Source organism: Moschus berezovskii, chromosome 1 (assembly GCF_049115385.1).
Source record: "Moschus berezovskii isolate FMDL1 chromosome 1, NW_MosBer_1.0, whole genome shotgun sequence".
Classification (NCBI taxonomy): domain Eukaryota; kingdom Metazoa; phylum Chordata; class Mammalia; order Artiodactyla; family Moschidae; genus Moschus; species Moschus berezovskii.
Genome location: NC_142460.1, coordinates 27,472,130 through 27,498,442, shown reverse-complemented (window position 1 = coordinate 27,498,442; position 26,313 = coordinate 27,472,130).

Sequence of the window (26,313 nt, the reverse complement as noted above, 5' to 3'; positions counted from 1 at the left end):
AGTTCCCCCTCCTGAACCCCCCTCTCACCTCCCTCCTCCCTTTATCCTCCCTCTGGGTCATCCCCGCACACCAGCCCCGAGTATCCTGTAACATGCATTGACCCTGAACTGCTGATTCGTTTCACATATGACAACATACATGTTTCAATGTCATTCTCTCAAATCATCCCACCCTCACCCTCTCCCACAAAGTCCCAAAGACTGTTCAATACAACTGTGTCTCTTTTGCTGTCTCGTATACAGGGTTATATTTCCATCTTTCTAAATTCCATATATATGTGTTAGTATACTGTATTGGTGCGTTTCTTTCTGTCTTACTTCACTCTGTATAATAGGCTCCAGTTTCATCCACCTCCTTAGAACTGATTCAAATGAATTCTTTTTAATGGCTGAGTAATACTCCATTGTGTATATGTACCACAGCTTTCTTATCCATTCGTCTGCAGATGGACATCTAGGTTGCTTCCATGTTCTGGCTATTATAAACAGTGCTGCCATGAACATTGGAGTACATGTGTCTCTTTCAATTCTGGTTTCCTCGGTGTGTATGAGCAGGAGTGCGATTGCTGGATCATATGGCAGTTCTATTTCCAGTGTTTTGAGGAATCTCCACACTGTTCTCCATAGTGGCTGTACTAGTTTGCATTCCCATCAACAGTGTAAGAGGGTTCCCTTCTCTCCACACCCTCTCCAGCATTTACTGCATGTAGACTTTTGGATAGCAGCCATTCTGACTGGTGTGAAATGGTATCTCATTGTGGTTTTGATTTGCATTTCTCTGATTATGAGGGATGTTGAGCATTTTTTCATGTGTTTGTTAGCCATCTTTAAGTCTTCTTTAGAGAAATGTCTGTTTAGTTCTTTGGCCCATTTTTTGATTGGGTCATTTATTTTTCTGGAATTGAGCTGCAGGAGCTGCTTGTATATTTTGGAGAGTAATCCTTTATCAGTTGCTTCATTTGCTATTATTTTCTCCCATTCTGAAGGCTGTCTTTTCACCTTACTTATAGTTTCCTTTGCTGTGCAGAAGCTTTTGATTTTAATTAGGTCCCATTTGTTTATTTTTGCTTTTATTTCCAATATTCTGGGAGGTGGGTCTTGGAGGATCCTGCTGTGATTTATGTCGGAGAGTGTTTTGCCTACGTTCTCTTCTAGGAGTTTTATAGTTTCTGGTCTTACATTTAGCTCTCTAATCCATTTTGAGTTTATTTTGGTGTATGGTGTTAGGAAGTGTTCTAGTTTCTTTCTTTTACAAGTGGCTGACCAGTTTTCCCAGCACCACTTGTTAAAGAGACTGTCTTTTCTCCATTGTACATTCTTGCCTCCTTTGTCAAAGATAAGGTGTCCATAGGTGCGTGGATTTATCTCTGGGCTTTCTATTTTGTTCCATTGATCTATATTTCTGTCTTTATGCCAGTACCATACTGTCTTGATGACTGTGGCTTTGTAGTAGAGCCTGAAGTCTGGCAGGTTAATTCCCCCAGTTCCATTCTTCTTCCTCAAGATTGCTTTGGCTATTCGAGGTTTTTTGTATTTCCATACAAATTGTGAGATTATTTGTTCTAGTTCTGTGAAAAATATTGTTGGTAGCTTGATAGGGATTGCATTGAATGTATAAATTACTTTGGGTAGTATACTCATTTTTACAATATTTATTCTTCCAATCCACGAACACGGTATATTTCTCCATCTATTAGTGTCCTCTTTGATTACTTTCACTAGTGTTTTATAGTTTTCTATGTACAAGTCTTTTGTTTCCTTAGGTAGATATATTCCTAAGTATTTAATTCTTTTCGTTGTAACAGTGAATGGAATAGTTTCCTTAATTTCTCTTTCTATTTTCTCATTATTAGTGTATAGGAATGAAAGGGATTTCTGTGTGTTGATTTTATATCCTGCAACTTTACTGTATTCATTGATTAGCTCTAGTAGTTTTCTGGTAGAGTCTTTAGGGTTTTCTGTGTACAGGATCATGTCATCAGCGAACAGTGAAAGCTTTACTTCTTCTTTTCCAATTTGTATTCCTTTTATGTCTTTTTCTGCTCTGATTGCTGTGGCCAAAACTTCCAGAACTATGTTGAAGAGTAGTGGTGAGAGTGGGCACCCTTGTCTTGTTCCTGACTTTAGGGGAAATGCTTTCAGTTTTTCACCATTGAGGATAATGCTTGCTGTGGGTTTGTCATATATAGCTTTTATTATGTTGAGGTATGTCCCTTCTATTCCCACTTTCTGGAGGGTTCTTATCATAAATGGATGTTGTATTTTGTCAAAGGCTTTCTCTGAATCTATTGAGATAATCATATGATTTTTATTTTTCAGTTTGTTAATGTGGTGTATTACATTGATTGATTTGTGGATATTGAAGAATCCTTGCATTCCTGGGATAAAGCCCATTTGGTCATGATGTATGATCTTCTTAATGTGTTGTTGGATTCTGATTGCTAGAATTTTTTTAAGGATTTTTGCATCTATGTTCATCAATGATATTGGCCTGTAGTTTTCTTTTTTTGTGGGGTCTTTCCCAGGTTTTGGGATTAAGGTGATGGTGGCCTCATAGAATGAGTTTGGAAGTTTCCCTTCCTCAGCTATTTTCTGGAAGAGTTTGAGTAGAATAGGTGTTAGCTCTTCTCTAAATTTTTGGTAGAATTCAACTGTGAAGTCGTCTGGACCTGGGCTTTTGTTTGCTGGGAGATTTTTGATTACAGCTTCAATTTCCGTGCTTGTGATGGGTTTGTTCAGATTTTCTATTTTTTCCTGGTTCAGTTTTGGAAAGGTGTACTTTTCTAGGAATTTGTCCATTTCTTCCAGGTTATTCATTTTATTGCCATATAATTGCTGATAGTATTCTCTAATAGTCCTTTGAATTTCTGTGTTGTCAGTTGTGATCTCTCCATTTTCATTTCTAATCTTATTGATTTGTTTCTTCTCCCTTTGTTTCTTGATGAGTCTGGCTAGTGGTTTGTCAATTTTATTTACCTTCTCAAAGAACCATCTTTTGGCTTTGTTGATTTTTGCTATGGTGTCTTTTGTTTCTTTTGCATTTATCTCTGCCCTAATTTTTATGATTTCTTTCCTTCTACTGACCCTGGGGTTCTTCATTTCTTCCTTTTCTAGTTGCTTTAGATGTAGAGTTAGGTTATTTAGTTGACTTTTTTCTTGTTTCTTGATGTGTGCCTGTATTGCTATGAACTTGCCCCTTAGCACTGCTTTTACAGTGTCCCAGAGGTTTTGGGTTGTTGTGTTTTCATTTTCATTCATTTCTATGCATATTTTGATGTCTCTTTTGATTTCTTCTATGATTTGTTCGTTATTCAGCAGCGTGTTGTTCAGTCTCCATATGTTGGCATTTTTAATAGTTATTCTCCTGTAATTGAGATCTAATCTTACTGCATTGTGGTCATAAAAGATGCTTGGAATGATTTCAATTTTTTTGAATTTTCCTAGGCTAGATTTATGACCCAGGATGTGATCTATCCAGGGAAAGGTGCTGTATGCGCTTGAGAAAAAGGTGAAATTCATTGTTTTGGGGTGAAATGTCCTGTAGATATCTATTAGGTCTAACTGGTCTATTGTATCATTTAAAGATTGTGTTTCCTTGTTAATTTTCTGTTTAGTTGATCTATCCATAGATGTAAGTGGGGTGTTAAAATCTCCCACTATTATTGTGTTATTGTTAATTTCCCCTTTCATACTTGTTAGTAATTGTCTTACATATTGCAGTGCTCCTATGTTGGGTGCATAAATATTTATAATTTTTATATCTTCTTCTTGGATTGATCCTTTGATCATTATGTAGTTTCCTTCTTTGTCTCTTTTCACAGCCTTTGTTTTAAAGTCTATTTATCTGATATGAGTATTGCTACTCCTGCTTTCTTTTGGTCTCTATTTGCATGGAATATCTTTTTCCAGCCCTTCACTTTCAGTCTGTATGTGTCCCTCGTTTTGAGGTGGGTCTGTTGTAGACAACATATATGGGGGTTTTGTTTTTGTATCCGTTCAGCCAGCCTTTGTCTTTTGATTGGGGCATTCAACCCATTTACGTTTAAGGTAATTATTGATAAGTATGATCCCGTAGCCATTTTCTTTATTGCTTTGGGTTCAAGTTTATACACTTTCTGTGTTTCCTGTCTAGAGAAGATCCTTGAGCATTTGTTGGAGAGCTGGTTTGGTGATGCTGAATTCCCTCAGCTTTTGCTTGTCTGTAAAGCTTTTGATTTCTCCTTCATATTTGAATGAGATCCTTGCTGGGTATAGTAATCTGGGCTGTAGGTTATTTTCTTTCATCACTTTAAGTATGTCTTGCCATTCCCTCCTGGCCTGAAGAGTTTCTGTTGAAAGATCAGCTGTTTCTGTTGAAAGATGACACCCCTTGTGTGTTATTTGCTGCTTTTCCCTTCCTGCTTTTAATATTTGTTCTTTGTGTTTGATCTTTGTTAATTTGATTAATATGTGTCTTGGAGTATTTCGCCTTGGGTTTATCCTGTTGGGGACTCTCTGGGTTTCTTGGACTTGGGTGATTATTTCTTTCCCCATTTTAAGGAAGTTTTCAACTATTATCTCCTCAAGTATTCTCTCATGGTCTTTCTTTTTGTCTTCTTCTTCTGGGACTCCTATGATTCGAATGTTGGAGCGTTTAACATTGTCCCAGAGGTCTCTAATATTGTCCTCATTTCTTTTAATTAGTTTTTCTTTTTCCTCTCTGTTTATTTCTACAATTCTATCTTCTAGTTCACTTATCCTGTCTTCTGCCTCTGTTATTCTACTGTTTGTTCCCTCCAGAGTGTTTCTGATCTCATCTATTGCATTATTCATTGTATATTGACTCTTTTTTATTTCTTCTAAGTCCTTATTAAATCTTTCTTCCATCTTCTCAATCCTTTTCTCCAGGTTATTGATCTGTAACTCCATTTTGCTTTCAAGATTTTGAATCATTTTCACCATCAAAATTCGAAATTCTTTATCAGGTAGATTCCCTATATCTTCTTCTTTTGTTTGTGTTGGTGGGCAATTATCTTGTTCCTTTACTTGCTGGGTATTTCTCTGCCTCTTCATCTTGCTTATATTGCTTTGCTTGGGGTGGCTTTTACCTCTTCTTGCAGTTTGGGGAGTTCTCTTTATTATGTAGTTTCTTCACTGTGTGTGGGTTTGGACGGGTGACTTGTCCGGGTTCCCTGGTTAGGGAAGCATGTGTGGGTGTTCTGGTGGGTGGAGCTGGATTTCTTCTCTCTCCTTTAGAAGACAATGGGCTGCTTTTCTGGTTGCCTGATGTCCTCTGCCAGTACCCAGAAGTTGTTTTGTGGACTTTACTCCGCGTTCAAATGTTCTTTTGATGAATTTGTGGGGGAGAGAGTGGTCTCGCCATCTTATCCCTCGGCCATTTTGTTCCTTTCTCCCCAAAACACTGGATTCTTATATTCCACTTGGTCGTGGAGTATCTCTTCACAGCTGCTCCAGCAAGGTGCAGCCGCTGTACCTTACCTTGGACGAGGGGTATCTCCTCAAGGCTGCCCCTCCTACTTTGAATGTGGAGCAGCTCCTCTCGGCCCTCCGGTGCCCAAGCAGCCACTGCCTCTTGGACGTGGTACAGCTCTTCTCGGCCACTGCCCTAACCTTGGGCGCGGGGTAGCTCCTCTCAGCCACGATTTGGCACGTGGTCGGTTGCGCCGGAGCCGGGCGTCTCTCGCGTCTGCGCCATCGGAGCCTGGCGTCTCTTGCGTCTGCGCCACTGGAGCAGAAGTCTCTCGTGTCTGCCAATATCATGATTTTCAAGGGAAGTGGTGAGTTGCATTTGATTTATTCTGCATCGAAGTAACACCATCTCTCAACTCATCTAATGTTACCAATGGAGTCAAGCATTTTTACATAGATGGATCTGATGTTTTAAATTTGATGTAGGAGAAGGAACAAGATGGCGGATGAATAGGAAGCGGGACCACTCTATCCCCCACAAATTCATCAAAAGAACATTTGAATGCGGAGTAAAGTCCACAAAACAACTTCTGAATGCTGGCAGAGGACATCAGGCACCCAGAAAAGCAGCCCATTGTCTTGGAAAGGAGGTAGGAAAAAACATAAAAGATAAAAAGAGAGACAAAAGACGTAAGGACAGAGCTCCGTCCCGGGAAGGGAGGCTTTAAAAAGAGAGAAGTTTCCAAACACCAGGAAACACTCTCACTGGCTAATCTGTGGTGAGCCTTGGAACCTCAGAGGGCCACATAACCGGGAGGGAAAAGAAAGAAATAATTAAAACCCACAGATTACCCGCCAAACAGTAACTGCCAGTGGAGAAGCAGCGCAGACGCCTGCATATGCCATTAGCAAGCGGGGGCTGGGCAGGGAGGAGCCGGCTGAACTGCTTAGAGAGAGGACTGGGCTTGAATGCCATGAGAACAATCTGAGAGATCTAACAGGGGATAGCAAAGCAGACAGAACAAAGGACTGAGCAGAGCGAGCCAGCTGCGGTGGGCCCATCCCCCATCCCCCGCCAAGACAGGCAGGGAGGGCAACCAGAGCCAGAGGGGGCAACCATGGCCCCAGAAAGGCATCTGATACTAAACTGCAGGCAGACTTGTTGCTAATCAAGACTTCTTGGGCTTGGGCTGGTTGATATATGCCTGAGAAGGTGTGCCGGTTGTACACCCAGAAAACCTAGTGGCAGTGACTGGGGAGGCGATAAGTCGCAATGACCGCGCTCACCAAACACCTGGTCACCTGAGCTGCTCGGACCGGGGAAGGCACAAAACGCAGACCCTGCCAAGTCTGCGCCTTTGTGGAGTACCCGAGAAACTGAACTTGAGACGCTCAGACCTGGAAAGTGCATACAACCTAGCGCCGGCCTCGGACAGTTCCCGGCAGAGCAACCTAGAGCCTGTGCAGTGTAGACTGGGACAGCAAACACGCTGTGAGCGGGGGCAAACCCAGTGTGGCTGAGATGCTGTAAGCACTCCCCACAGACGCCAGAGACATTTGTCTGCAGCGTTCCTCCCTTCCCAGAACAGGACTGAACAACTGAGCCTTAAAAAGTGTCCACCCACCCCCTAGTGTCAGGGCAGAAATTAGACACTGAAGAGACCAGCAAACAGAAGCTAAAACAGAGGGAACCACCTTGGAAATGACAGATATAGAAGTCTAGAGACTACTCCAAGAATAAGACCAAAAACCAGAGACAAGAGGCTTAAACCTGATTCCTGAGAACACCAGAGAACTCTTGACTCCAGGGAACATTAATTGATAGGAGCTCATCAAATGCCTCCATACCTACACTAAAACCAAGCACCACCCAAAGGTCAACAAGTACCAGAGCAAGATATACCACACAAATTCTCCAGCAACACAGGAAAATAGCCCTGAGTTTCAATATACAGGCTGCCCAAAGTGACTCCAAACCCACTGACATCTCATAACTCATTACTGGACACTACATTGCACTCCAGAGAGAAGAAATCCAGCTCCACCCACCAGAACACTGACATAAGCTTCCCTAACTAGGGAACCTTGACAAGTCACCCGTCCAACCCCACACACAGCAAGGAAACTACATAATAAAGAGAATTCCACAAACGGCCAGAAGAGTGAAAGGCCACCCCAAGCAAAGCAATATAAGCAAGATGAAGAGGCAGATAAATACCCAGCAAGTAAAGGAACAAGATAAATGCCTACCAACACAAACGAAAGAGGAAGATATAGGGAAACTACCTGATAAATAATTTCAAATTTTGATGGTGAAAATGATTCAAAATTGTGAAAGCAAAATGGAGTTACAGATCAATAACCTGGAGAAAAGGATTGAGAAGATGGAAGAAAGGTTTAATAAGGACTTAGAGGAAATAAGAGTCAATATACAATGAATAATGCAATAGATGAGATCAGAAACACTCTGGAGGGAACAAACAGTAGAATAACAGAGGCAGAAGACAGGATAAGTGAGCTAGAAGATAGAATTGTAGAAATAAATGAAACAGAGAGGAAAAAAGAAAAAAGAATTAAAAGAAATGAGGACAATATTAGAGACCTCTGGGACAATGTTAAACGCTCCAACATTCGAATCATAGGAGTCCCAGAAGAAGAAGACAAAAAGAAAGACCATGAGAGAATACTTGAGGAGATAATAGTTGAAAACTTCCCTAAAATGGGGAAAGAAATAATCACCCAAGTCCAAGAAACCCAGAGAGTCCCCAACAGGATAAACCCAAGGCGAAATACTCCAAGACACATATTAATCAAATTAACAAAGATCAAACACAAAGAACAAATATTAAAAGCAGGAAGGGAAAAGCAGCAAAGAACACACAAGGGGATTCCCATAAGGATAACAGCTGATCTTTCAACAGAAACTTGGGAATGGCAAGACATACTTAAAGTGATGAAAGAAAATAACCTACAGCCCAGATTACTGTACCCAACAAGGATCTCATTCAAATATGAAGGAGAAATCAAAAGCTTTACAGACAAGCAAAAGCCGAGGGAATTCAGCATCACCAAACCAGCTCTCCAACAAATGCTCAAGGATCTTCTCTAGACAGGAAACACAGAAAGGGTGTATAAACTCGAACCCAAAGCAATAAAGAAAATGGCAACGGGATCATACTTATCAATAATTACTTTAAACATAAATGGGTTGAATGCCCCAACCAAAAGACAAAGGCTGGCTGAATGGATACAAAAACAAGAACCCCATATATGTTGTCTACAAGAGACCCACCTCAAAACGAGGGACACATACAGACTGAAAGTGAAGGGCTGGAAAAAGATATTCCATGCAAATAGAGACCAAAAGAAAGCAGGAGTAGCAATACTCATATCAGATAAAATAGACTTTAAAACAAAGGCTGTGAAAAGAGACAAAGAAGGAAACTACATAATGATCAAAGGATCAATCCAAGAAGAAGATATAAAAATTACAAATATTTATGCACCCAACATAGGAGCACCACAATATGTAAGACAATTACTAACAAGTATGAAAGGGGAAATTAACAACAATGCAATAATAGTGGGAGATTTTAATACCCCACTTACATCTATGGATAGATCAACTAAACAGAAAATTAACAAGGAAGCACAAACTTTAAATGATACAATAGACCAGTTAGACCTAAAGATATCTATAGGACATTTCACCCCAAACAATGAATTTCACCTTTTTCTCAAGCGCACATGGAGCCTTTTCCAGGATAGATCACATCCTGGGTCATAAATCTAGCCTTGGTAAATTAAGGAAAATTGAAATCATTCCAAGCATCTTTTCTGACCACAGTGCAGTAAGATTAGATCTCAATTACGGGAGAAAAACTATTAAAAATGCCAACATATGGAGGCTGAACAACACGCTGCTGAATAATGAAGAAATCATAGAAGAAATCAAAAGAGAAATCAAAATATGCATAGAAATGAATGAAAATGAAAACACAACAACCCAAAACCTCTGGGACACTGTAAAAGCAGTGCTAAGGGGCAAGTTCATAGCAATACAGGCACACCACAAGAAACAAGAAAAAAGTCAACTAAATAACCTAACCCTACATCTAAAGAAACTAGAAAAGGAAGAAATGAAGAACCCCAGGGTTAGTAGAAGGAAAAAAATTGTAAAAAGTAGGGCAGAGATAAATGTAAAAGAAACAAAAGAGACCATAGCAAAAATCAACAAAGCCAAAAGATGGTTCTTTGAGACGGTAAATAAAACTGACAAACCACTAGCCAGACTCATCAAGAAACAAACGGAGAAGAACCAAATCAATAAGATTAGAAATGAAAATGGAGAGATCACAACTGACAACACAGAAATACAAAGGATTATTAGAGAATACTATCAGCAATTATATGGCAATAAAATGAATAACCTGGAAGAAATGGACAAATTCCTAGAAAAGTACACCTTTCCAAAACTGAACCAGGAAGAAATAGAAAATCTGAACAGACCCATCACAAGCATGGAACTAGAGGCTGTAATCAGATATCTTCCAGCAAACAAAAGCCCAGGTCCAGATGGCTTCACAGCTGAATTCTACCAAAAATTTAGAGAAGAGCTAACACCTATTCTACTCAAACTCTTCCAGAAAACTGCTGAGGAAGGGACACTTCCACACTCATTATATCAGGCCACCATCACCCTAATCCCAAAACCTGGGAAAGACCCCACAAAAAAAGAAAACTACAGGCCAATATCATTGATAAACATAGATGCAAAAATCCTTAACAAAATTCTAGCAATCAGAATCCAACAACAGATTAAGAAGATCATACATCATGACCAAGTGGGCTTTATCCCAGGAATGCAAGGATTCTTCAATATCCACAAATCAATCAATGTAATACACCACATTAACATACTGAAAAATAAAAATCATATGATTATCTCAATAGATGCAGAGAAAGCCTTCGACAAAATTCAACATCCATTTATGATAAAAACCCTCCAGAAAGTGGAAATAGAAGGGACATATCTCAACATAATAAAAGCTATATATGACAAACACACAGCAAACATTATCCTCAAGGATGAAAAACTGAAAGCATTTCTCCTAAAGTCAGGAACAAGCCAAGGGTGCCCACTCTCACCACTACTATTCAATATAGTTCAGGGAGTTTTGGCTATAGCAATCACAGCAGAAAAAGACATAAAAGGCATCCAAATTTGAAAAGAAGAAGTAAAACTTTCACTGTTCACTGATGACATGATCCTCTACACAGAAAACTCCAAAGACTCTACCAGAAAACTACTAGAGCTAATCAATGAATACAGTAAAGTTGCAGGACATAAAATCAACACACAGAAATCCCTTTCATTCCTATACACTAATAATGAGAAAATAGAAAGAGAAATTAAGGAAACTATTCCATTCACTGTTGCAACGAAAAGAATTAAATACTTAGGAATATATCTACCTAAGGAAACAAAAGACTTGTACACAGAAAACTATAAAACACTAGTGAAAATAATCAAAGAGGACACTAATAGATGGAGAAATATACCGTGTTCGTGGATTGGAAGAATAAATATTGTAAAAATGAGTATACTACCCAAAGTAATTTATACATTCAATGCAATCCCTATCAAGCTACCAACAATATTTTTCACAGAACTAGAACAAATAATCTCACAATTTGTATGGAAATACAAAAAACCTCGAATAGCCAAAGCAATCTTGAGGAAGAAGAATGGAACTGGGGGAATTAACCTGCCAGACTTCAGGCTCTACTACAAAGCCACAGTCATCAAGACAGTATGGTACTGGCATAAAGACAGAAATATAGATCAATGGAACAAAATAGAAAGCCCAGAGATAAATCCACACACCTATGGACACCTTATCTTTGACAAAGGAGGCAAGAATGTACAATGGAGAAAAGACAGTCTCTTTAACAAGTGGTGCTGGGAAAACTGGTCAGCCACTTGTAAAAGAAAGAAACTAGAACACTTCCTAACACCACACACCAAAATAAACTCAAAATGGATTAGAGAGCTAAATGTAAGACCAGATTCTATAAAACTCCTAGAGGAGAACGTAGGCAAAACACTCTCCGACATAAATCACAGCAGGATCCTCCAAGACCCACCTCCCAGAATATTGGAAATAAAAGCAAAAATAAACGAATGGGACCTAATTAAAATCAAAAGCTTCTGCACAGTAAAGGAAACTATAAGCAAGGTGAAAAGACAGCTTTCAGAATGGGAGAAAATAATAGCAAATGAAGCAACTGATAAAGGATCACCCTCCAAAATATACAAGCAGCTCCTGCAGCTCAATTCCAGAAAAACAAATGACCCAATCAAAAAATGGGCCAAAGAACTAAACAGACATTTCTCCAAAGACTTAAAGATGGCTAACATACACATGAAAAATGCTCAACATCCCTGATAATCAGAGAAATACAAATCTAAACCACAATGAGATACCATTTCACACCAGTCAGAATGGCTGCTATCCAAAAGTCTACATGCAGTAAATGCTGGAGAGGGTGTGGAGAGAAGGGAACCCTCTTACACTGTTGATGGGAATGCAAACTAGTACAGCCACTATGGAGAACAGTGTGGAGATTCCTCAAAAAACTGGAAATAGAACTGCCATATGATCCAGCAATCGCACTCCTGGGCATACACACTGAGGAAACCAGAATTGAAAGAGACACATGTACTCCAATGTTCATTGCAGCACTGTTTATAATAGCCAGGACATGGAAGCAACCTAGATGTCCATCTGCAGATGAATGGATAAGAAAGCTGTGGTACATATACACAATGGAGTATTACTCAGCCATTAAAAAGAATCCATTTGAATCAGTTCTAATGAGGTGGATGAAATTGGAGCCTATTATACAGAGTGAAGTAAGCCAGAAACAAAACACCAATACAGTGTACTAGCGCATATATATGGAATTTAGAAAGATGCAAATGATAACCCTGTATACAAGACAGCAAAAGAGACAGAGATGTATAAAAAGTCTTTGGGACTCTGTGGGAGAGGGTGAGAGTGGGTTGGTTTGGGAGAATGGCATTGAAACATGTATATTATCATATGTGAAACGAATCGCCAGTTCAAGTCGATGCATGTTACAGGATGCTCAGGGCTGGCATGAGGGGATGACCCAGAGGGAGGATAAGGGGATGAGGGAGGTGGGAGGGGGGGTTCGGGAGGGGGAACTCATGTACACCCAGGGCGGATTCATGTCAATGTATGGCAAAACCAACCTATATAATATTGTAAAATAATTAGCCTCCAATAAAAATAAAAATAAACAAAAAAAGTTAAAAGATAAAAAAAGAAAAAGATGAAAAGATGAAATCATTGATATCATAATTTCATAGATGTGGCAATTACAAAATTAAACCTCTTTGTTTCCCTTAAAAAAATAAATAAAAAAATAAATTTGATGTAAATGCAAATTTAAATTTGATGTAAATGCACAGTTAAGTGCAATTTATACCTAATCACAATTCATGCAGTGTGCACTGGGAACTCTCTTAGGAGACTGGGTCAGCATAGTGCACGCAGAATTAGTTTAATCTTTGTGGGTTCTGCATCCCCAATATGTAGATTCAAATTTCGACTCTCTCAAATACAGTCTTCATGATTTGGAATATATCATTGAACTCTCAGCTCCATTTTTCTTTTTGATTTAAAAGGAGGATTATAACTGTATCTACTTCATGCTATGGATATGAGAATCGAATGGAATTATTCATGATTTTTACTAGAAATTCTCTCAAATAACTTCATACTGCTAATTGATTCTAAAGGCAAGGAAAAAAGGAATTATTCTGCTTATACATAAATTAACTTATAACTTGCTGAAAAAATACTGGATATATCATACAAAAATGTAAGTGTAATTTTATTTAAGGCATGAAGCAGCCTTCTAAAATGTGGCTTCTACTCAGGGTAGCTTTGCTAGTGGACAGTGAACGTGGCTGCTGGGTGGCAACTTACACACTCTGACTCCCTCCCACATTCTCTCCTACACACAACTAGCAGTGTGCTCACACCCTGTACCTCCACACTTGTCTTCCATGTGGGATGACCCAGTCAATTTGTCTTCAGTTTAAGGCAGCAGGGATACTAGAGAAGGGAACTCAGAGTGTGCTAGGAGCAAGGTCAGCAAGCAGCCTCTGAATCCACTGTAGGCCTGTGGGTTCCCTCTATGTCTGCATGGTCAGATGTGTGCCTTGGGGACTTATAAAGGAGGTCTCTGCCTTGCTAACCAGGGGGTTAGCCAGCCAACTTGGAATCTCTGCCTCTGACCTCACATTTGTTCAGAGTAGGAATAAATCTTTCATGTGATATGGTACTTTATGCAGAATATGATCCAAGTACCTGGATATGATACTGATGACCAGAGTCTCACTTAATACTCCAAAAATAAGTGATGCTGTTCTGAAATGGACTGGTTGATGGTCCAGTTATTTTAGGTGATTAGAAGCAAATTGTATTGATGTTGACTCCATAGCTTCATCCAAAATGTGCATTTACACTAATAAAAGTTGATGAAAAAGACAAAGAATTTCATTATACAATGAACTAAAATCATACATCGGCTGCCAGGGCATTTTCCAAGGGCATTTTCCAAATTTATTGATGATATTAACATCACTTCTCCATCTTATGGTGGCTTATTCTTTCATCAACTTGAGCCAAGTCAAAATTCATTATTTCTCTTTACTTTAAAACTTCTTAACCTGCTGCCGTCATTTGACTCCCCTCAAGGCACAGCTCAGACTATATTATTTCATAGCTTAGAACGCCTCCATTTAATTATTTGAATAATGAATTATGTTATGGATTTACATAAAAATGCTATCTCTCTGGCTGTCTTTAGATCTTAGTTCAAATGTTTCTTCAACATCTTTGACCATGCTACATGAAGAATTAGCTCCCCACTCAGAAAGTTCTCTAAACTTCATACCTGCTGTATTTTTCTCTAAAACACTTATTGCCCACTTTCATCACATGTCTTGGTTGTTTTGTGCTCCTCCTCACTCAAAATACAAGCTCATTGAGGAAGGAGACATTGCTTGTTTGCTTTTATAAAATGGTGTATTCAAAACGGGGAACACATGTACACCCTGGGCAGATTCATGTCAATATATGGCAAAACCAATACAATAATGTAAAGTATTAGCCTCCAATTAAAATAAATAAATTAAACAAAAATAAATGGTGTATTCCATAAGTACCCAGTACCAAGAACAGAACGTGTGCTTGCTAAGTCACTTCAGTAATAACTGATATTTTTTGATGCCATGGAGTGGAGCCCACCTGGCTCCACTGTCCATGGAATTCTCCAGGCAAGAATACTGGAGTGGCTTGCCATTTTCTCTTCCAAGGGATTTTTCCTGACCCAAGAACTGAATCTGGATCTCTTACATCTTCTGAACCGGCAGGTGTTTTTTTTTTTTAAATTTTTTACCATTAGCACCACTTGGGAAGTCCCACAAGAACATAGCAGGAGCTCAATAAATATTTTCCATAATGAAATGGTATTAGTTTGGCCTACACAGTACACTCAGATATCCAGGAAATGAGGAGAAAAAGGTGGCTAATATAAAGAATAAAACTTAGAAAAATAAATCAAAGAGAGGAGCTTAAATTTCCCCCAGGGAAGAGCTTAGTATACAAAGGGTTAAGTCTGGAAAAACTGGATCAACTCTTTTTATATTTGGTTGTGGTTCATATCTAAGGTATCTGATGTGAAGATTTCCCAGTAAAGACTGATGGTGAATATCAAAGATTAACAAAGTAAAATCTACATTTTGGTTGGTAATCAGAAAGTTTACGTACACTGTGATGGAAAGGGAATTGAAGTAGGTCTTCGCTTGAAAGGTGACTAGGAGTGAATTAGGTGGTGGTTCAGGGCTCAGTTCCTCCAGAGACCGACTATAATGGGAACAAAGGATATCGGTTGAAAGCTAGTTGGGCAGAAGAGGTCACAGATGGTTGAGGTTCAATAGGGGTGCTCTAGGCTAACGCTTTCTTAGATCCCCAGAAGATCCAGTTAACTTCTACAGCTATAGAACACACCATTTGGGAACACCATTCTATTGTCTAGTCGGAAAAGAGGTCCTGGTATACTTCTGAATTTGGCTCATTTGATGCAGAGCTGGGATGAAGTTGTACCTACTCGATGTATGTTAACACTTCCAGCTGCTGGTGGGTCTTAACCAACATTCAGGAGAAAAACTCCCTTTTTTAATGGCAACCTCTCATCTTTTCACCTCTCCCACTTCCTGCCTCTTGGTGAAGCTACTTCTGCTCCATCAAAGCCTTCTGTACTTCAACCACTCCCTGCATCCCTTCAGTCTGTCCTGTCCAGCCTCCTGAAGCAAAGTCGCCATACTAATAAACTTTTCCAAGCCCTTCGGGGCTGGTTTGCGGGGATGACACAGAGGGAGGATAAGGGGAGGAGGGAGGTGGGAGGGGGGTTCGGGAGGGGGAACTCATGTACACCCGGGGCGGATTCATGTCAATGTACGGCAAAACCAACCAATATAATATTGTAAAATAATTAGCCTCCAATAAAAAAAAAAAGCCAAAAAATAAAATAAAATAAAATTATCTGAAAAAAAAATAAAGTAATTCCCTGGTTTGCCCTTCTACTGTAACTTTCTTAGATGTCCTCATTCCTGGCCCTTGAACACAAAAGCAGAGGCAGTAGTACAATTACTGAGATGATCCAGTAATTCCATTACCCTTGGGTTTGCTGTTCAGAGTCAGCAGTGCTCCTCAATGCTGAAGGACCACCCTCAGAACAAACTTCAGATTTTCTCTTCTCTCTGCAAGCTGCGACCTTCTGCAGTTCAGCACCTCTCCGCAACCTGGGACCTTTTACAAATAAACTCAACAACAAAAAGAGGACTGCCTTCACTCCACTTCAAAATTCTCCAAATCTTCTCTGTGCCTCAGGAAATAGTGGCCCTTCTCTTTACTGTAGCGTCCTTATCCACCTACACCTACTTCCACTGGACATTTGGGATGCCTATGCTTCTTCACTTTCTCTCTTGACAAAGTCCAAAACTAGAGACTCTGGTTTCAACTGGTTTCCAGTAAGCCCATTTGATTGGATTACTATTTTGTTCCTAGGTTTTTCTTTTATCACATATGTTGTCAACTTTCCTTTCTAGCCCACCTTGCTTTTTCTTCAAATCTAGAGAATAATATTTTGTCTTCCCTGAAGATAAAATTACTTCCAACCACTATTGAAATCACAACTTATTATTAGGCCAGTCCCTAGGTGTATGGATGTAATTAATGGATCAAGAACAAAGCTTGGAAATAGATAACAAGTCCTTCCCCAGTTCAGTTAAGTAATTCTTGGGCAAGTTTTTGGGAAAAGAAAACGAATGAAGAGGATATACTTTATGCTTCTTCTTTTTTTTTTTTTTTAACTTCTGTGATGTTTTTCTTTAATAAAATTTCTCTGCTTTGTTTGATAGCTTGACACAAATTGCTTTCAAATATTTATTTTTAAATGTCATTTTTCTTTACAAATTCATGTAATGCTAGAAATATTTGGTTGGCTATCCTCCTCTAAAATCTGATTATATTTTCTTAAAATTAATGAATTTTATTCTTTACAATTACACAACATAATAAAAATCAGAGACAACACTTAACTGAAAAAGTTTCATCCAGTCAAAGCTGTGGTTTTTCCAGTAGTCAAGTACTATGTGAGAGCTGGACTATACAGAAGGCTGAAGGCGGAAGTATTGATGCTTTCAAACTGTGGTTCTGAAGACTCTTGAGAGTCCCTTGGACAGCAAGGAAATGAAACCAGCCGATTCTAAAACATATCCACCTTGAATATTGATTGGAAGTACTGATGCTGAAGCTGAAGCTTCAGTACTTTGGCCACCTGATGGGAAGAGTCAACTCATTGGAAAAGACCCTGATGCTGGGAAAGACTGAAGGTGGGAGGAGAAGGAGATAACAGAGGATGAGATGGTTAGATGGCATCATTGACTCAGTGGACATGAGTCTGAGCAAACTCAGGGAATTGATAATGGACAGGGAAGTCTGGTGTGGTACAGTTCATGGGGTGGCAAAGAGTTGGACACACCTGACTGAACAGCAACAACAACAGCATTCTTTAAAACAGTCTCAAATTTGTAGAAGAATTAAGCAGCTGGTATAGAGATTTCTCATGTAACCTCACTCCTAATAGTTTTCTCTATAACATACAGTATGATTGTTGCATTTAAGCAGCCAGTATTGATACATTATTAATCAAAGTCCAATGTCTTTACTTTTACTAAGGTTCACTCTTTTAAAAAAAAATTTAATTAGTTGCAGCAAGTGGAATCTTTAAGTTGAAGAATATGAGCTCTTAGTTGTAGCATATAGGATCTAGTTCCTTAACCAGGGATTGAACCTAGGCCTCTTCTATTAGGAGCATGTAGTCTTAGCCACTGGACAACCAGGAAAGTCCCAAAACTTACTCTTTACACTTCATCATTCTATGGGTGTTTATAGCTGTATAATTCCCTGCAATTCCCACCATGCAGTGTCACACAGAATAGTTTTAGCATCCTAAAAATCTCCTGGCTTTAATTATCCTTTCCTTTTTCCTTCCCCTGAAGCTCTAGAAACCATCGTTCTTTTTACTGTTTCCATTTCTTTGCCTTTTCCAGAATATCATACTTTTGTAATTATAGGGTATGCATTGTTTTCAGACTGGCTTTTTGCACTTAGCCATATGCATTTAAGTTTACTCCATGTATTTTCATATCTAGATATCTCCTTTTTATCACTGAACAATACTGCATAAACATACAACAAATTTAGTTTATTCACTTAATCTATGAAAGACATCCTAATTGTTTCCAGTTTTGGGCAATGATGAATAATGTTTCTATAAACATTTTTGTTCAGGATTTTGGGTGGACATCAGTTTACTATTCAGTTTAGTAAATATACAGAAGCACAAAGGCTGAATATTATTATAAGACTATATTTGGTTTATTAAGAATTGTCTTCCAAAGTGGGTATACAATTTTTGCATTCCCAGCAGAAATGATTGAAAATTCTTGTTGCTCTTCATTTTTGCCAGCACTTGATGCTGTCAGTTCTAAAAATTTTTAGTCATTCTAATAGATGTGTAATAATATCTCACTGTTGTTTTAATTTGTAATTCTCTAATGAAGTTGACTTAGTATAAAGCAAATCCAAGATATCACACTAACATTGATAGAATCCAAATTCTGCTTTGAATTTGGTTGAATGGCACATTGCTTTAATTTGCAATTAATTCCCTAGTGACATACATTGTTGATAATCTTTTTATATGCCTATGTGCCATCTGTATCTCCTTTGTGAGATGTTCAAATCTTTTGCTAGGTTGTTTGCTAGGTTATTGCTGAATGTAAAGAGTTCTTTGTATATATTGGATACAAGTCTTTTATCAGAAATGTGTTTGGGAAATATTTTCTCCCAGCTGTGAGTTGTCTTTATACTCCCTTAAAATAAATCTGCTTATCTCTTCATTCACCATCCTTGTGCCTATTAAATTAAGTCAGCTCTTATTTTAGTAATCAGTAGGTTGTCTTAGCTCTGAACAAATGCCATTGATTTTTATTATATTGCTGTGTCCTCAGGCAGGCCCACACTTCTCTACCCTTCAACTATTCTTTTTTTAACTTTAAAAAATGCTCTAATAAGAAAATGACTGCTTTCTTTTACCAATTATTTAGGCAGAAACGAAGTCACCCTTGGCTCTTCTTTCTCTCATACTTCCTATTGAAACTCTGCTGGCTCCCTTTTCAAAACCTTTCTATAATTCAAGCAATGCTCAGCTACCATTCTGATCCAAGCCATCTTCAGTCATATCCTGAATTACTGAAATAGCCTAAACTGGTCTTCCTACTTCCTCTCTTTTCCCAGGAGAATACATTTCATTCTGACCAGAGCAATAAAGTGACTCAAAGATCAGGGGCTCCCTTTAACACTCCACTGAGAATTCTAACCCACTTCACCTTCACTCCCTTTACCTTTTAGTTATCCGTAACACTTACTGTCATATAATCTACTGTGTGCTTTCTTTATATACTTTGTTTGTTTTCTGGTTCTTCCAACAAAAACCTCATCTCCATTAACAGGAATTTTGACTACCTATTCATTATTGTAAACGTAGTGTATATAACTTTGCTATCACAGTGTAGGTATTCAATAATATAAAGAAGTGTAATATAACATTCATAAATTGATTTTATAGCTATTTGGACACATGTATTTTATTTTCTCTTGGACCCTAAACAGTGGGTCTGTGTCTAAAAGTTACTTGGATTCTCAAACCGTCCCAAAACTGCATCTTGTTTATAACTATGTGTTCAATAAATATTTGTCAAATGAATAGAATAAATGTACCCATAAAATACTATTCTATGACCAAATTCAAACATAATTTAGATTTTATTATTATTAGCATGACATCTCAGGTATCTGTCTATATTGAGTAAGTCAGTGTTTGGCAAACATATATTACTTTAACAGAAACAGGATATTAATTTTGGTTTGTCTCATGAGATTACATTGTTGGACAGGCATACTTAAAAAATACTGTCATAAAATACTGCTTAAAAAGAGGGGAAATTTTACACACAAATATATTAAAGATTTTTAAGCATTTTTAAGTTAAATAGGATGCTGTTGTTGTTTACTCTCAAAGTTGTGTCTGACTCTTTGCGACTCCATGGGTTGCAGCATGCCAGGCTCCTCTGTCCTCCACTCCTGGAGCTTGCTCAGATTCATGTCCACTGATTTGGTGATTTCCCACCATCTCATTTTCTCCCACCCCCTTCTCCGTTTGCCCTCAATCTTTCCCAGGATCAGGGTCTTTTCCAATGAGTTGGCTCTTCGCATCAGGTGGCCAAAGTGTTGGAACTTCAGCTTCACCATCAGACCTTCCAAGGAATGTTCAGGGTTGATTTCCTATAGGATTGACTGGTTTGATCACCTTGTAGTCCAAGGGATTTCAAGAATTTTCTTTTCCACCACAATTCAAAAGCATCAGTTCTTCAGAACTAAATGGATACAAAATATATTTTAAAGTAATATTCATATATAAAGCATAATAAAAATAGAAAACATATATACAATAAATGAAAATTGACTTTATAGACATATTTAATATTTCTAATTCATATAAAAATTTATATATATAAAAACTAATATGTGCATATATTTCTACATTTTTGATTTATATCTTTATTTTTAGTTGTATCTATAATACAGTCACAGAAGTCACACCTACTTGCCAAAGTCTTTGATGAAATTTCTTCCCCCAGCAGAATCATCAAGTGACTAATATTATCCCCTTTTTAAACTGAATTCTTAACAATAAAATAGTGGATATATAGCTAAATGTAGACAAATGCTATCACGACCTATTTTGATTTTAACATATTAACTTTTGTCAGTAGAGCGTACCAGATTAAACTTTTTCAGTTTTTCAAAGTTGTTTTTTCCCCAAACAATGATTTTATTCTTTATCTGAAACATCTCTTTATTGTTATACTGCTTGTTAATAAGACCCAAATCATTTGAAACGAAGAATTTATTTATTCTGTCATTTTAACTGAATATTTCTCACCACACACTTCCAGGAGACTGATAGAGAGGGACTTGACCTAGTTTGCTTATTATACATTTGTTTATAGCTGAAACTTACATTGGGCAGTTCTCTTAATGTTCAGTTGCAGCAGCACAGCCAAATCTTCATTACATAATGTGTATGCAGAACATCAGAATGTATTGTATCAGTAAGACCAGGCACCGTTGTGTGTTTCACTCTTATATTAAATAAGAGTTTAAGAGAGGAGACATATTATAAATTCCCATAACATAAGTGGTAAAATTACTTTGAATTCTTGCATAGTGTAACCAAGTGCTGATATGGAACTTGTAAATATAGATGTATAGGTTGAGATAGTGATCAAAATGTCAGCAATCTTCTTGGCATCTCAACCTCTCATGCTATTTTCATGATTCCATTACTTATCACTCTTTTTTGCATGTATGGATCTTGTGGAAGATTGAAAGAACTGTTGTTACTTTAAAAGCGTGGCTACATGACTATTGCTTCTCTTTAGTTCCTTTTCTCTGCAACATGTATCTGTATATGTGTATCTGCTATGTGTACATGTATCTGCTACATGGTCACTGGATTTTGACTCTGCACTTACATTTCTCTTATTCTGGCAAGGATTTTAGTTACATGAAGAGAAAACATATTTCAGTCATTAAGAACTTAAACACAGAGCTGAACAACTTGGGTATGAATCCTAAACAGCTCCTGAACTTATTGACTGGGTAACGTTGGGGAGTTATCTGACTACTCTTTGTCTTAGTTTTACAACCCTCTTAGGGCATTAAAGAAGATTCATTGAGCTGATTTTTGCAAAGTCCTTAGAGTACTGACTTATATGATATGCGGTGTATGAGGGTTTGTGACTATTACTCTATTGTAAGAAGTGTAGAATAGAGCAAGCGGAAGAAGCTCGCTGAGAGAATGGAGAGAGAGGCTTTGAGAGTTGTCTTCTGTCCATCTCCAGGAAGACCTCGCTATCCCAGACCAAGGTGAATGGCATTTGGGTGTAGTGCATGCCTGACTTTGGCACCCTACATTTTATGAACTTCATCCTCAGAAGTTGCTTTCCAAAGAGTTTTGTGTGACTATGTACATATGCTCATGGGAATCAAAAGGGAATTTTTTTTAAATGGGACGTGGCAAAAAATGATTAAAGAGAATATATTAGTTGTTGTGAAAAAACACGAGGCACTATATCAGGATAATCTGAATTGTTAGTTGTTCAAATCTCCTTGTCCTCAGGGAATTAAACAGAAACAACAGCAACAAGAAAAGCTCAGAGCAACTGTGATGTTGAAAGCTTTGTGGAAAAAAGGCTTCGGTGTTTTTCAATAGCTCACGTCTTTCTGAAACTCTGTGCATGATTTATGTAAAAGATAAAGCATAAACTAGAGTTAGGTGGATTTGAATTGCAGTAGGAATTTCTGCCAAGTCAAGCAGCAAAGAAATTCCATAACCCTTCAATGTTCTGGCTTTATTCCACTTGAAAATATTGTAAAATAACAGCCTTCACTCTTAGAAAACAGTCACTTGGACATAAATTGTCTTGATTGTTTAGAATGGAGTAGGTTTAGGAAGTTTAAATTTTCCTTTTGAATTTTCATTTAGATATTTAAATTAACAAATTTTATCTTTATTATTATTATTTTTTTACTATTATTACTATTACAGTGCTGGCAAAGTAATTTTTTTTTTTCCCTTTTGGATATTGCAAGTTGCCAGCCTATTAACATGTTTTAATTAATTCCATAGTGACTTCTTTTTACCCTGTATTTCCTCCATTCTACTGGCTCAAAAGGGCCTAAAATAAAGACTTGAATCAAATAGTTTTTTTTTTTATTTTTTATTTTTTTGGCCTGTGACTGGGAAAAGTCAAAGGAGAAGAGAAATAAAAGCCAGGCCAGGAGACATTCTTGAGCTGAACTGATACCACTGTATTCAACTGGGCTTGGATCCTGCCAGATACTTCTGAAGTGCTCTTTAGAATGTGCCTCAGAATTATCCAGTCAAGGAATTGCACTTTCATTTGCCCTATTGCAGCAAACAAATATTAAGGCATCTGATTTATGCCAGGATGCCCTGCAGGACATTAGCTCTCTGGTGATCCCACACTGTAACAAAGATCAAAGGAGAATGGCATGCAATGCAGGCAGATGAACTGCTGCTAGATTACATTGATGCAAAACTGGTGTATGCAGCAAGGGCCAGAGAAAAAGTGACCCATACAGATGTGTATAGAGTCCAACCTGCTTTCCAGGAAGAAAGCAGGACACATATCATCTCGAGTCATTTCATTTCAGCTTTATTATGACTAAACTTGCTTACTAAAGATGATGAGTGAAACCCTGGCTGTATTGTGTAGACCATTTTCATGCTTGACTACAAGGGGATACAAGGTTGAGATTCATTGACTATTCCATCATAAAATGAGAGCTTAATAAATATGCTGTTTTTTTATTTTTTCAAGTATTCACAAAATTCCACTGGGGTAGTTATTGTTTGGGCTTCCCAGGTGGCACTAGTGGTAAAGAACCCACCTACCAATGCAGGAGATACAAATGATGTGGATTCTGTCCCTGGGTCAGGAAGATCCCTTGGAGAAGGGCATGGAAACCCACTACAGTATTCTTGCCTGGGGAATCCCATGGACAGAGGAAACTGGCGGGATCTGTGGAGTCCCACAGAGTCGGACACGACTGAAGCGACTGAGCACACACAGACAGTTATCATTTATTTCTTTCCTAAAAACTGGTAACCCGAGATTCAGTGAATTCAAATAACTTTTCCAAGTCCCTTGGTCATTTTGCTCCTAAGTCACAGGAGTACACTCTCCTTTTTTATTTGGCGGTTGTTTTCACACCTCCTACGCAGCAGTGTTTGCAATGGAGAAGGATATGTTACAATACCTCCCACAGAAGAAAAATACCATGGATTATAATAAAAGTATTGTAATGGTCATGAGTAGTTCTTTGAATGTTATTCCTTTTGCCTTGGGCGATAGTTTCTCACAAGCTTCAGCTCTACCAATCTGTTCCTATCTATGGAGAAATGTCCAGACCTCTTGGATTTAAACATTAGGGTTCTCTTAAATATGCAATCTTTTCATAACGTTCATTTATGAACTATCATTAGCTATAAGAAAAGCAAAATTTTTTTAAGTAGTCATAACATAGAATATAATTTACTCGTCTAAATTTCAAGGGAAAGACTCTACAATTCTATTAAAGCTACAAAATAGAATGTGAGTACCTTGAATTACTTTTCAGCCAAATATTTTCTTCTTTATACTACTTTTTTAAATAAAATGTTTCTTTATTTTCCTAGCTGACTATTTTATTTAAGCTTTAAATTAAGAATAATACACATTTTATAAGTATTGCAAAAATAGTGAATCACTCTACTTTTGTTAAAAAACAAAGGGAAATTCTGTTTTAAAACTACTTATTAATGTTATCTTACATTGCCAAGTTTTATAAGCTCATCAATTCTGGGATGTTTAGGTTACCTAATTAGGGAAAACAAAACAAAACAAATGTTATTTTAGTTTTCTTCTAAAGAAAGAACAAAAAACTAGAAGCATTTCTCAGCCCCCAAACATAGCAGTACATATTTGTTGTTTAACAGTCCATAAGAGTACATATTTGACAACCTAGCTTATAAAAAATTATTTTAATAATTTAACCTCTTCATATTTATAATGAAGATTTTGAGTTTTCACACTCTCAACTTACTTTAATTATATTACTTGGTTCTATATTACAACAAAGGATACTGAATTCGTCAAAGAAGTATGACGGTGACTTGGACAGCAAAGTCATGAAGGTATAATTTAATTGAAGTAGGATTTTGCTGAGAATGCTATCTCCAGTTTAACTAAGATATTTTTTATGTCCCACTGTTAATCTTTTTTTTTTTTTTCAGAAAGCAGAGTGTGAGGCATAAATTTATGTGCTACGAGTTTATTAGAGACTGCCACCCAAGCGAAGCGGAAGTGAAAGGAGAGATAAAGAAAGCACTGAAGGAGGGAGAATCCCCTGGAGAAGGAAATGGTACCCCACTTCAGTGGTCTTGCCTGGAAAATATCATGGACAGAGGATCCTGGCTGGCTACAGTCCATGGAGTCCCAAAGAGTTGTACATGACTTAGTTACTGAGAACACAAAGCAGAGAGAACAAACAAGAGTAGGCTACCAGCTGGCCCGTGCTTGAATTAGGGACGGTTTCTTTTGTATATCTGCCAAGAAACCATATGAAACTCTATCTAGGGACATGTCGCCTGTGGTGGGAAGGGGAATATTGTGGAGTGAATGCCTTCTCCCAAAATTCTTATATTGAAACTGTACTCCCCAGTGTGAAGTCATTAGAAGAAGGGATTTTAGGAGGTGATTAAGACCAGAGGAGGTCATAAAAGTGAAGTCTCCATGATGGGATTAGTGCCCTTATAATAGTCACGGGAGAGGTTTCTTTCCAATCTATGTGCTCTGTCACGTGAGGACACAGGGAGAAGTCAGCAGACTGACTCTGGCTTTCATCAGAACGCAACCACACTGGAATCCTGATCGTAGGCTTCCAGCCTCCAGAATTCAGAGAAATATACTGTTGTTGTTTATAAGCCAGCCAGGCTATGGCATTTCTATCGCAGGCCAACTAGGCAAAAAGAAGGATATAGCCCATGGGTTCCCATATTTTGTTGGTCAGATTATCCCTCTGGGAGTTACTTCCTCAGCACTTCTCCCAGAAGGGAAAGTGGGAATTTGCAATTAATCCTACATGAAATCAACCCTGAATATTCATTGGAACAGCTAATGTTGAAACTGAACCTTTAATACGTTGGCCACCTGAAGCAAAAAGCCACATTAGAAAAGATCCTGATACTGGGAAAGATTAAAGGCAAAAGGAGAAGAGGGTGGCAGAGGATGTGATGGTTGGATGGCATCACCGACTTGATGGACATGAGTTTGAGCAACCTCTGGGAGATAGTGGAGGACAGGGAAGCCTCGCAGCTGCTCCATGGGGTCACAAAGAATTGGAGACGGCTTAGTGAGTGAACAACAACAGGATAAGGAGCTGAAGGGTCGTGCCCTGGTCAAGTCATTAGTCAGTCCCCCTAGCAAGAGCTGAAGTAGCACCACAGACTTGGTCTCCACTGTAGCAGCTTGGAGAAAACGAGTGAGGAAAAGAGATGGCTGAGTGGGTCTAGGTTTTCAATAAGAAGCCATTGATATGGCCAGTAAAGCAC